Genomic DNA, 13,200 nt, shown 5'->3' on the forward strand with positions numbered 1-13,200 from the left:
ACCCAGAAATTTTTTATGCCTTTCTCCTACATCACGAAAGGGGAAGATTTAATTACCAACTTTGCATTACTTAACGTCAGACACATAGTATCAGAGCTAAAGAGAAATTTAAGAAACACCTAACTCAACCTCTCTATTTTAAATGACCAAATGAGTTGAGAAGGTTACAATGGCATTTCTAAGTTCATATGTAAAAACAGAATTTTGATGACAATGGCAATTTAAGTACTAATAAACACTCCTTGAAAAGTTACTGTAATCCAGGTTATTTTACTGTGCTAAATGCCTTACATTCTTTACCCAATTCAGTTTCCACAGAAATCCTATGAACAAAGCACTTCCAAAATTTACCACTTCACAGCTAAGAAAACAAGGCTTAGAGAAATGCTACACGATCCCCTAGTCATGAGGTTAGTAGGTACCACTGTGGAGACTGAGGCAAAACAGGACGATTTCAAAGCCTATGCTCTGAACAAGTAAACACTAAGCAGGAATTTAGTTCTAGATCTCCCAGTTGTAGTCCAATAATCAGCCAAAAAATGGTGCTGAGAAGAGGGGAAAGAAAGATGTCTTGTATATGGAGCCTCATATATTTGATCCCAAATAAATCTTCAAATTGAAAATCATTAGAGCACAAGGCAATAGAATTATTAGTTTCTAAAATCATCAACCTTTCCCAAGTTGAACATACAAGTATATTTTATCATACATATACTATATGTGTGTATAACGTGTGTTTATCTAAGTATTCCTGTGGTTTATATATCTGGATTTGGAATTACAAGTGTTTTGTGGTTTATTATTTATTTATTATTATACTTTGAGTTTTGGGGTACATGTGCACAACGTGCAGGATTCTTACATATGTATCCATGTGCCATGTTGGTGTGATGCACCCATTAACTCGTCATTTAGCATTAGGTGTATCTCCTAATGCTGTCCCTGCCCCCTCCCCCCACCCCACAACAGTCCCCAGAGTGTGATGTTCCCCTTCCTGTGTCCACGTGTTCTCATTGTCTCCCTCTGTTGCTCTGGCTGGAGTCAGTGGTGTGATCATAGCTCACTGCAGACTCCAAGTCCTAGGCTCAAGCGATACTTTTGCCTCAGCCTCTCAAGTAGCTCGGACTACAGGCACGCACCACCATCCCCGGCTAATTGTTTTACAGAGATGGGGTCCCACCGTGTTGCTTGACTGGTCTCAGCCTCCTTAAGTCAAGGGATCCTCCCACCTAGACTTCCGAAAGCACTGAGATTACAGGTGTCAGCCACCTTGCGTTTTTTGATTTCTTCAATTAATTTTACTTATACACTTGATTACACAAGATTAATTTTGTGTACATAATGAATCTCTTTTGAGGTTTAAGTTACTGATTAATTAGAGTACCACTTAACAAGCGTGTCATCCCAGCACTTTGGGAGGCTGAGGTGGGCGGCTCACCTGAGGTCAGGCATGAGCCACCGTGCCCGGCTTACACACATTCTTTTCACTCCTGCTTTCAGATCTCTATTCCCTTCTAATTCCAGTGGAACCACTTTCACTTAGTATCAAAATATCCAGATCCACTCATCAAAGTGTAAATAATCCTTCAGCAAATTACCTTTGCAAATCTACTTTTATGTAATATTTCCTTAACTTCTTCTTACCTACATCCAGTAGTCATTTTACAAGGCAGAATATTTTCTATTTTATATAGAACTGAGGCAGTATTTGAAAAAAATCTCAAAACACTCTTCAGGAAGGACTGGCATCTAAAACACCAATTCCAATATATATTTTAGTAACATTTTAAAGGACAGATGGTTTTCAAAATGTTATTATAATTTAAAAAAATGTAACCTTCCTCTCTGAGTTCATGTTTATGGAAAACTAATATTTCATAAATGCCAAGTTACTATGATGTATTGTCTAAATGCTGCCCCTGACATTCTATAAATGTAAAAATCATAACCTTCTAACTAACTTTGGTATTAGTCAACAACTGTGCTGATGAAAAGCAAAATCAATTCATTTAAAAAAAATTTTCCATGAAAAAAAAAACAAGTAACTTGTAAGTAGTAGCGTAGATGAACCAAAAAATAAAGTAACATTAACCAGAAAGACATGCCATGGATTTCTCTAATCTTTTTTTGGAACACACTTTTCATGCATATGAAAATAAAAATTAAATATAAAATGCCTACTTTATGTATGTACTTTTACTTGTGTCTATTGTTCTTTAAAGGTTAAAATAACTCCTAAAGCCTGCATAGCTGAGCCCATTGTGCTCTTCTGCCCATAAAATAGATTGGATGTGCAGTGAAAGAGGTATAACTTAGGCTTTCAGATTAGTTATGACGATGGAAACACAATTCTATTCAATAGTGTTCATGTTGGTCTTTGAAATGTTTAAGGTCACAAGGCAAAAGAGAACAGACTTTAAGAATGTTCGTGTATTACTTCTCGTCTTACCCAATAGCTAGATTAGTTCAATAAGGCCAGTGTTTTGGAGTAAACAGCATTGTGAAATGTGTCGCGGAGTCCGGAGGCTCCACCACCTACCTCCAGGTAGTTGTTCTGTCCGGTGGAGCCTAGACTAATACCTTAGGAGATGCATTACATCTACAGGTACCAACTAGGAAGGGTAGTCTTGAATTAAATGGCTTTAGACACGTTATAAGAGCAAATCGAAGCTTCCAGGTATTAGAACTACTTCAATCACAGAGCGTCTCTGGGTTCTATCTGTGGCCAGCATCATGTCTCTGTCTGCCCTCCCCGAATGCTTTCTCTCATCATGTGGATCTTCTAGATGGTTTTATTCTTCCCCAGCCAGCCAACTTGATCAACAAGCCTAGGTATATTAGGTATGTATAAAGTTGGTTCTTAAATAAAGTCCATTACTGTATCTAGGTAAGTAATGTCTTCAGACTTACAATTTCATTGATATCTATAAAGAGTGACTCTAGTTAGCTTCTAGTGTCAGTTTTCCTAGCAGCTTCTTTAAAAAAAAAAATCCTCTCTGTAACAAAGCTTCCTTGCAAGTATTGCTGTTGGCAATAGTCCTCTTTACTGAAATGCTTATCCGGTGAAACTTGCGCTGTGCCAGTGAGCCTGCAGGTTGATGGTCCTTTTGTTCAACTTCTCCATTATAAAGCAACCTCTCTGATCACCCTTTTAAAACTAAAGACCAAAGAGTCAAATGAGATCAGGAAGTGACCAGAGCTCACAGGTCATCAACTCCTCTTCTTAGCATATTATAGCACACAGTCTAAGCCCGAAAAACACAGCAGAACCCATTACAGCTCTCGAGTTCCAGTTATTAACATTGATTTTTTTCAATGGAAAATTTTCATTAGAAGCTATCACAGGACTCACATTCAGTAATAACTTAGATTAGGATACATACTGGAGCCTTTGTCCTTAGAGTAGGTACCACTGAGTCACTATTAAAAGGAGTCTTTTTGACCTTAGTAAATTCTCACAGGGCTTATCTCAGTCTAAACTGTAACTGGCCTTTACTAGTGATGTCATGTGTAATTCAAATTAATATTGTAATGTATATAAATTGTATATATAGTATAATACATGCATGTATTTACATTTATTTTATTTTATTTTTTAATAAGATGAAACTTAGAGGTTAAAATATGACTCTAGGCCATTGTGCTTTAGAATGAAGAGCACAGACATGGGTTGCAAATGTAAATTTTGGCCCAATTTAATTTCTGTGACAAATTCATTAATGTCTTCAAGGTTCAGGCTGTATGTGTGAGACAAATGAAAACAGCTCTAAGATTCCTGAAAACCCTAAAGTATTAAAATTCCACTCTGCCATTAGTTCAGATAAATCATTTGCCAATTTGCCCCACAAGAACCAGGCATCTTTAAATGGTAACATAACATGCACTTCTCTCTCCCAAAGTGTAGTGCATAAACGTTCTGCTTCTGAATAACACAGGATGCCTGCTAAAATGTGCTGTCAGGGGTATTAGTAAGGAAATGTTGTATCAAAACTTCTGCAGATGTGGCCCTGAAATACACATTGTAATAAATCCTCCAGGCCTCTCAAGTTAGGAATAACTGGTTTATAAAATTGTACTTACTTAAAAATTATAGATAAACAGATTTTACCAAAACCCAGTTTTTCTGATCTGAATGAAATAAGGCTCTATATTCAGACTGACTTTTCAGTGAAAAACAACTTAAAATAGTGACAAATCATGTATAAGTTTAAATGAATATAACTAGGAGACCTGAAAACTCAGGTTTAGCAATTATCTTCCAACAGTTTGAGAGCCCACAGGAGCCACAGAGCCCTCATGTCTCCCCAGAGAAGCGGGGTGATTCTTCCCCCTAAACACCATGCAATTCTTCTTCTTTTTTTTTTTTTTGAGACGGAGTCTCGCTCTGTCACCCAGGCTGGAGTGCAGTGGTGCAATCTCGGCTCACTGCAAGCTCCGCCTCCTGTGTTCACGCCGTTCTCCTGCCTCAGCCTCTCGAAGTAGCTGGGACTACAGGCGCCCGACACCACGACTGGCTAATTTTTTTTGTATTTTTAGTGGAGACGGGGTTTCACCGTGGTCTCGATCTTCTGCCCTCGTGATCCGCCCGCCTCGGCCTCCCAATGTGCTGGGATTACAAGCGAGAGCCACCGCGCCCAGCCAACACCATGCAATTCTTGAAGTGAGTGAAAGCATTCCTGCTCACACTGATACCCTCTCAAGTGAACTCAAAGTTAAGCCATCTCCAGCCAGACCAGATACCCTGGCCCATATCTCATTCATTAATATATGTTGAGAAGCATTTGTTTCTTGGAAACTACATGAAGTGAATAGGCTGTGGACTCCACTGGACCTAGTGGTCTATATTTAACCAATTCCCTTCACACATATGTATCAGATGCTCTCTTAGTTACGGAGCTGCAGTGGTGAATAAGAAAGCCACAGTCCTGTTCCTAGGGTTTCAATTCTGAAGACGAAGACAGGCACAGAAATCCAACTGAGCAAAGTGAAGAGATTATTACAAAATGTGTTCACATGCAAAGTGAAGCAAGGGACTGAATATCCAACAAGGGTGTTGGGGCGAACATTAGATATAATCTTAATTCACATTATATAAGATTCATACATATAATTTTTATATATAGATATATTAATTTGGGCCGGGCGTGGTGGCTTATGCCTGTAATGCCAGCATTTTGGGAGGCCAAGGCGGATGGATCACTTGAGTCCAGGAGTTTGAGACCAGTCTGATCAACATGGCAAAACCCCATCTCTACTAAAAATAAAAAAGTTAGCCGGGTGTAGTGGTGTGCGCTTGTAGTCCCAGCTACTCAGGAGGCTGAGAAAGGAAAACTGCTTGAACCCAGGAGGCAGAGGTTTCCGTGAGCCAAGATTGTGGCACTGCACTCCAGCCTGGGTGACACAGCAAGACCCTGTCTCAAAAGAAAAAGAAAAAAAGAAATATTAATTTGGATTATACAGACTCTAACCACTTCTTTCAAGTGAGAATATTTAAGCTAAGACCTGAGAATAAAAAGAGTTAGCTTTTCATACAATACAGAAAGATTCGTCTTATAGGAAAAACCCCCAGTGTTCAAGGACCCTAATATATGAGCAAGATCTTGGCATGTAGAAGAAACCTGTGAATTGGATGAAATGAAAAACTGAAAAGTAGGAATCTGGATGAAGTACAGAAGGGAGAAAGACTAATGTGAGACGTGGCTGAAAGAGAAGGATATATGAAACAGTACAGGTCTTCATTAGTAATGATGAGGAACATAAATCTTAGTCCAAGTACACCAGAAAAGTGGGAGAGTTGGAAACTGAAAGACATGTTAAGAGATCACTTTGGTTTCTCTGTAGCTAACAGGGTGTCGGAGATAAGAATTAAAGTAAGTTGACTAAGGATGACCTAAGAAAATAAGCGTAGGTAAGAAAATATGTGGCTCTGGCTAGGCTGGGGACATTGGAAATCAAAATAGGTGGAGGAAATTACAGATGTATTTGGAACCAAAATATTCTTTAAATGAATGTTGAATTGGATATTGTCAGAATATTGAGGAAGGGCCAAAAATGACTTATAAGCATCTAGCATGGCTGGCAGTGCCACTTACTATCATGTGGGAAACCAGGACATGTTACCTCTGAATTATTCGAGTGCTATTGTCACGTAAATCATCAACTCCCAGAATAAAGGTCTGGACCAAACTCTAAGACTGGAAATTATGAGCTGTTTAGTAGTGTTTAGAGCTTAGAGAGAGTATGTGTGTGGAGAGAAAAGAAGAGCAATTAGGACAGAACCCTTAGAAACATCAACATTTAAAATTTGGGAAGAGAAAGAGAAACAAATAAATTGTGGGAAAATGAAGCTCAGGGTAGTTGCAAGGGAATGCTAAAAATGAACTATGGCATTTGAGGAGGAAAACGTGGAAACTGAAAGCAAGAGAGTACGGATGGATCGTGAGGGAGCAGCAGCATCTGTGTCCTAAGGAGAGTCTCAGTGAAAATGAAGGGTTGTAGGAATGAGGACATCTGGGCCAACGAGCTGGCAAGGAGTGATGTCCAGGAGGCAGAATATTTGCATCTAGATCCTGGTGGTACATACCCTTATAGAAAATGTTTCAGATTTGATGACAATAAAGTGGAGGAAAGAAAAAAAGTAATGGAAATAAAGATGTCAAAAAACGGGGAACCGAGGTTTGTACTGGTCCTTTCACGTGAAAGCTGAGCCACTAAAATGATGGCTGAACTTGCCTGAAGATGATATTGAGCAAAAGATCTAAAGCCTTAAATAAATGGCAAGAGGCCAGGTGCAGTGGATCATGCCTGTAATCCCAGCACTTTGGGGGGCTGAGGCAGGCATATCACCTGAGGTCAGGAGTTCGAGACCAGCCTGGCCAACATGGCGAAACCCCGTCTCTACCAAAAATACAAAAATTAGCTGGGTGTGGTGGTATGCACCTGTAATCCCAGTTACTCAGGAACCTGAGGCATGAGAATCACTTGAAACCGGGAGGAGGAGTTTGCAGTGAGCCGAGATCACACCATTACACTCCAGCATGGGTGACAGAGCAAGACTCCATCTCAAAAAAAAAAAAAATAAGACCAGAGTGCCCAGGAGGGAGGTCTGTTGATGATGGTAATACCAAAGGGGCATGGCTGATATTTCCAAGGGGTTTGAGTTTCAAAGGAACAGTCTAATTTGCAAGGAGCGGAGAAATTAACAGTCTAGAAGTTGTAACGGGAACCAAGAACAACCACCTCAGCTTCCAGCCATAGGTATGTGGAGGGTGAGAAAAAGACCTGTCTCAATTTATGAAAGCTAGAGGAAAAACTGCACTTTAGTATCAACCAACTTTTGTTTTAAGATAATTACAAACCAATATGGAACTTAGCAAGAGTCAATTTTCACAGTTTCCTGCAGCTTAGTAAATTCTGCACAAAATTAAGATTTAACAAAAAAGTAGAGAAAAATTTTAATGGCATAGCACATTTCTTCACAATTCCTTAAACCAAATAATTCCCTGTTCTTCTAACTCTCACCTTACACTATCAACTAGGCTTCTTATTCAATGAAAGGTTTAAGTCTACTAAGACACACACACACACACACACACACACGTCTTATCCAGCTGCAGATCTCATTTTTGAAGGTACATTGAAAGTACATAGATCATTCTATAATCATCAACTATGAAGATTGTGAGCAACTGGAACAAGTATTCTTGGAAAAGAAGTTTCCTGTGTATAAGAAAAAAAAGAGTCCAACTCTGGGAACTGACTTGGCTGAGTCATCATTATATGCCACTGGCAAGAAATCAAGAAGTAACTCAGGACTGATAAACTTTGTTAAAGGAAATGGAAACAGCCTATCTGTGAGGCTTAATTCTTGATAATCTGGCCAAGATATAGCATCTGGATAAGAGTTCACTGACTCAACTAAATTTTGTGAAGGTGAAGTACTTGTTAAAATGAAAGATCTATTTAGAGAGAAATAAGTAGACATAATGTCTGCACTATGGATAGGTGTATACCTGTTTTTTGCAAAAACAGTTTGTATCTTTGAAATGCTGGTTTGCCCTGGACAGAGCTAACTTAAATAGAGACCAGGCGCGGTGGTTCATGCCTGTAATCCCAGCACTTTGGGAGGCCGAGGAGGGTGGATCATGAGGTCAGGAGATCGAGACCATCCTGGCTAACACGGTGAAACCCCGTCTGTAGTAAAAATGCAAAAAATTAGCCGGGCATGGTGGCGGGCACCTGTAGTCCCACCTACTCTGGAGGCTGAGGCAGGAGAATGGTGTGAACCCGGGAGGCGGAGCTTGCAGTGAGCCGAGATCGCGCCACTGCACTCCAGCTGGGTGACAGAGCGAAACTCCGTCCCCAAAATATATATATATAGTTTTTTTATATATATATGTATATATACCCAAAGGATTATAAGTCATGCTGCTATAAAGACACATGCACACGTATGTTTATTGTGGCACTATTCACAATAGCAAAGACTTGGAACCAACCCAAACGTCCAACGATGATAGACTGGATTAAGAAAATGTGGCTGGATACATATGTAACAAACCTGCACATTGTGCATATGTACCCTAAAACCTAAAGTATAATAAAAAAAAGAAAAAAAAAAGAAAATATGGCACATATACACCATGGAATACTATGCAGCCATAAAAAAGGATGAGTTCATGTCCTTTGTAGACACATGGATGAAGCTGGAAACCATAATTCTCAGCAAACTATCACAAGGACAAAAAAAACCAAACGCTGCATGTTCTCACTCATAGGTGTGAATTGAACAATGAGAACACATGGACCCAGGAAGGGGAACATCACACTCCGGGGCCTGTCATGGGGTGGGGTGAGGGGGAGGGACAGCATTTGGAGATATACCTAATGTAAATGATGAGTTACTGGGTGCAGCACACCAACATGGCACATGTATACATATGTAACAAACCTGCACGTTGTGCACATGTGTCCTAGAACTTAAAGTATATATATATATAAAGAGAAAACCATTAAAGAAAGGCTATAATACACAGGAACACACAGACATACATACACCTGTGTGTCTATATCTTCAGTTATCACACTTTTTCTATACAGACTCCACACAAGACAAACATGTTACATTTTATGAGAAACTATAAGTGGAAAGAGGAGAATTTGTGAAATCAATATAGAATGTTCCTTGTTTAGCATAATTCTAACTGTTTCTCATTAGAGGTCTGAGTATCAATCTGTATTATATGTGGCCATGCTGGCATTTGGGAAATTCCACAAGAAACTTTTTAAATATGAATTTGGAAAAGGGAAAAGGATTTTTAAAGTGTCTTTTTTTGTTCTGCATTCTATGTGGAACATCTATTTTGTGCTAACTGCTCGTGTTAGCTTGTGATTGCCTGTGACTATGTGGAAGATATACTTTACGTGACTATGTGAGCAATAGTCTTAAAGTTAAGAAATCTAAAATTTGGTTGGTTTAGTTGCTAATTAGGTAAATTACCTTGTAATGGTTACTTAACCTCTCAAAGATTAATTATCTTCAGTGGTACATTGAAGGTTCCATTCATATTGATTTTAGTAGACTTATCCTGCTAAAAAGTAAATTTAACAGAAATTATTCTAGACCTCATTATTTCAGGAGACCCCACCCCAGCTTTTATTCCTAACTTCAAGAAATGCAGAGAAATTTAAAAATTCGATGTTCTCCCAATTCAACAGAATATAACTGAACTAAATCGATTTATGTATAATTCATTATTTCAACCTTTAACGCTATATCCGAGCGGTTTGTTTTCACCATAAAGTTATAGCTGTTTAGGCCAATAATTAAAGAGGACCTTGATAGAGAATGACAAGAGAGGATGATCACCCTATTGTCTATCTTCCAGCTGTTTTCAATGCCCTGAAGTTTTATTCACACCCAAATATTAGAATCTTATCTGAGAGAGCGTACTCAAATGATGAATCATGCTAATTTCTCAAGAAAAGTGTTACAGAATAATAAATGCCTTTCTGGTCAAAGCACTGATGCTCTGGAAATAATCTTTATCCAAATGAGGTACAGGAATTGTTAGGACTATTAAAAGTTTGTATATGATATCTGCCAGGTTCGACTGAGCTTCACTTAAAATCTACCATATTAGGGCCAAGTGTAATGACTCAAATTAGTGAACTTAAAAATTGTTTTAAAATGTTTCCTGGAGACATTTCAAATATTGCTCTCTGATTTATCACTGTTACTTTTGCTGAATTCAATTTGATGCCAAGATTTATTCAGATTAATCAAATGCCATAAACTCTGATACCTAATGTTCCTTAACACCTTAAGAACTTTTAAACAGATCAAATGTTGAAGATACGCTTTTAGTGAAACTGTACCTAAGCACATGAATTCTATTGAATATAGCTTTTTAGAAGACTAACAAAGAAAGAAGACTTAGGAAATTCGGAAACATTTTTTAAACCTTCTAGAGGGAATTAAACTACTGAAAAATAATTTCAATTGGTGAATCTAATGGCATTAATCAGAAGATAAGAAAAAAGTAACCATAAAACTTTATGGGGGTCATATTTGCTATGAGGATCAGGAAAAACAACTAATGGATATTAGGCTTAATATCTGGGTGATGAAATAAACTGTACAACCAATCCCATGGCATAAGCTTACCTCTGTAACAAACCTACACTTGTACCCCTGAACTTAAAAGTTAAAATTTAAATAAATAACGTTGTGCTATTAATTTCAACCAGAGCCTTTCCAAGGTGCAGGGAACTTTTGAGAATTTTATTTCTTGCAAAAGGAAACTTGATTCCTTGCTTAGGGCCTTCCTAGGAAAACCTCTATTCTTTGGAGAAGCATCATACTCCTACAAGATTTAAGGACCATCATATTTGTCAGACTTTTTTTCTGTTTTACTGTGAGCAGTTTACAGAACATAAAGAAAAATCAAATCCGAAGGTGCACTACACGTGTTTTATCAAAAGGAACATTTTTGTGTACTTTTAAGAAAATACGACAAATTGAGTTTTCTGACCTATTACCAAGTTAGACATCTTGAGTGAATTGAATCTGTTGTAATCCGGTTTGGTTTTCATCCCATGGCTCCGGAAAACTGACATTTATCTCCAATTTTTCAAATCTGCTTCTTTCCAGTACCTCATCTATACGACTATTATAGTACTTTTCATCTGCTTTTACCACTACACTATGGCTGCATTACTTTTAACACAGTGTCCCACATGTTACCCATTTCTACCTTATATAAAGAGTAGAAATTGAATTGTAATTGAGTATGCAGTTGCCTCATATTCAGGTCTTCAACTGAAATAACTCCAGCTATCTCAAAACTTCAACCCTCTCTGGAAGTATTGGACCAAATTATCCCAGATTATAGCACTCTCAGGCTAAAATTACTAATGCTTCTATAGTTTCAGAGACTGTATCAGGTTATTCAACACAACATTCCATGCACCATTCCAGCCTCATATAATCAGAGGACACTTAGACGACTTTAATAGCCTTCAAAAGACACCCTCCTCTTTTACTTATATATATATTTATTTATCTATTTATTTAATGGAGACAGGGTCTTACTCTGTCACCCAGACTGGAGCGCAGTGGCATAATCACGGTCCACCGCAGCCTGCACCTGCCGGGCTCCGATCCTTCCACCGCAGCCTCCTGAGTGGCTGGGACCACAGGCGCCGCCACCACGTCTGCCTGGTTTTTGTATTTTTGTGGAGATGGGGTTTCACATGTTGCCCAGGTTGATCTGAGACTCCTGGGCTCAAGAGATCCACCTGCCCCGGCCTCCCAAAGTGCTGGGATTACATGAACGAGCCATTGTGCCCAGCCGGTCCCGCCCGGTTTTTAACCTTCGTACTGTTTATATAATCATCCTTCACAAAATAGAACACTTCATTACTCGATGGTTCTCATTATTCTAATATGAAGAACTATATTAAGAAAATAAATTCCTGGCCGGGCGCGGTGGCTCACACTTGTAATCCCAGCACTTTGGGAGGCCGAGGCGGGCGGATCACAAGGTCAGGAGATCGAGACCACGGTGAAACCCCGTCTCTACTAAAAATACAGAAAATTAGCTGGCGTGGTGGCGGCGCCTGTAGTCCCAGCAACTCGGGAGGCTGAGGCAGGAGAATGGCGGGAACCCGGGAGGCAGAGCATGCAGTGAGCCGAGATCGCGCCACTGCACTCCAGCCTGGGCGACAGAGCCAGACTCCAGCTCAGACAAAAAAATAAATCAATAAATTTCCAATATTTCCTAGCATATCCAATTTAATTCTATACATCACATAAAAATAAAAGCCGTCTTACTGTGTTAGTTTCTTACTGCTGTTACAGTAAATTAACATAAACTCAGAGGCTTAAAACAACACATTTTTTTTCTTTATACTTCTGGGGGTCAGAAGTCCAAAATGGGTCTTAGTGTGCTAAAATCAAGGTATCATCAAGTGTATATTTTGTCTAGAGATTCCAGGAGAGAATTCACCAGGTTTGAGGGGTCACATGTATCCCTGAGCTCTTGGCCTCTGCACATCTTGGACACAGCACATCACTTCAGCCTCGGCTCCAGTTTACCCAAGCTCTTCTGCTCACTCTGGTCTCTCCGCCTTCCTGTCTGAAGGTTCTTTGTGACTACAGTGGGCCCACCTAGATAATTCAGGATAATCGCTCCAGTTTAAGGTGAGGTGATTAGCAATCTTAATTCCACCTCTAACCATAATGCTTCCATGCTGCCTAACAACACATTCAAAAGGTCATCCTGCTAAGGGTCATTATTCTACCTACACACTAAGTGACTGAGAAAAAGTAAAGTTATCTATCATGCCTTACCTATGGCGAGGAAATAATAACTTATAATGATTTATCTACGAAAACCTGTTTTTAAAAGCTTTGGTCCTAGTCTATTGATTAAAGTTTTGGTATATTTCAGATAAATTTCATGTCCTTGATGCTAACACATTGTGCACAGTAGATGGCCTTTTTAAAATAGTACTGCATAAAGGAATATTTAAGGTTGTCTGGACAATAGAAAAGGAACTTTAGTTGCTATGCCACAAAAGGCCGGATTTCTGCACATTACACCTCCTACCAGTGCACACATGTGCCAAACTCCTTCCTGAAAGCCTGGTTTATGTTTCCTATGTGCTTAGCAATAGTTTTACTCTCACAACTGTTTA

This window comes from Symphalangus syndactylus, chromosome 2 (assembly GCF_028878055.3).
Source record: "Symphalangus syndactylus isolate Jambi chromosome 2, NHGRI_mSymSyn1-v2.1_pri, whole genome shotgun sequence".
Lineage (NCBI taxonomy): Eukaryota > Metazoa > Chordata > Mammalia > Primates > Hylobatidae > Symphalangus > Symphalangus syndactylus.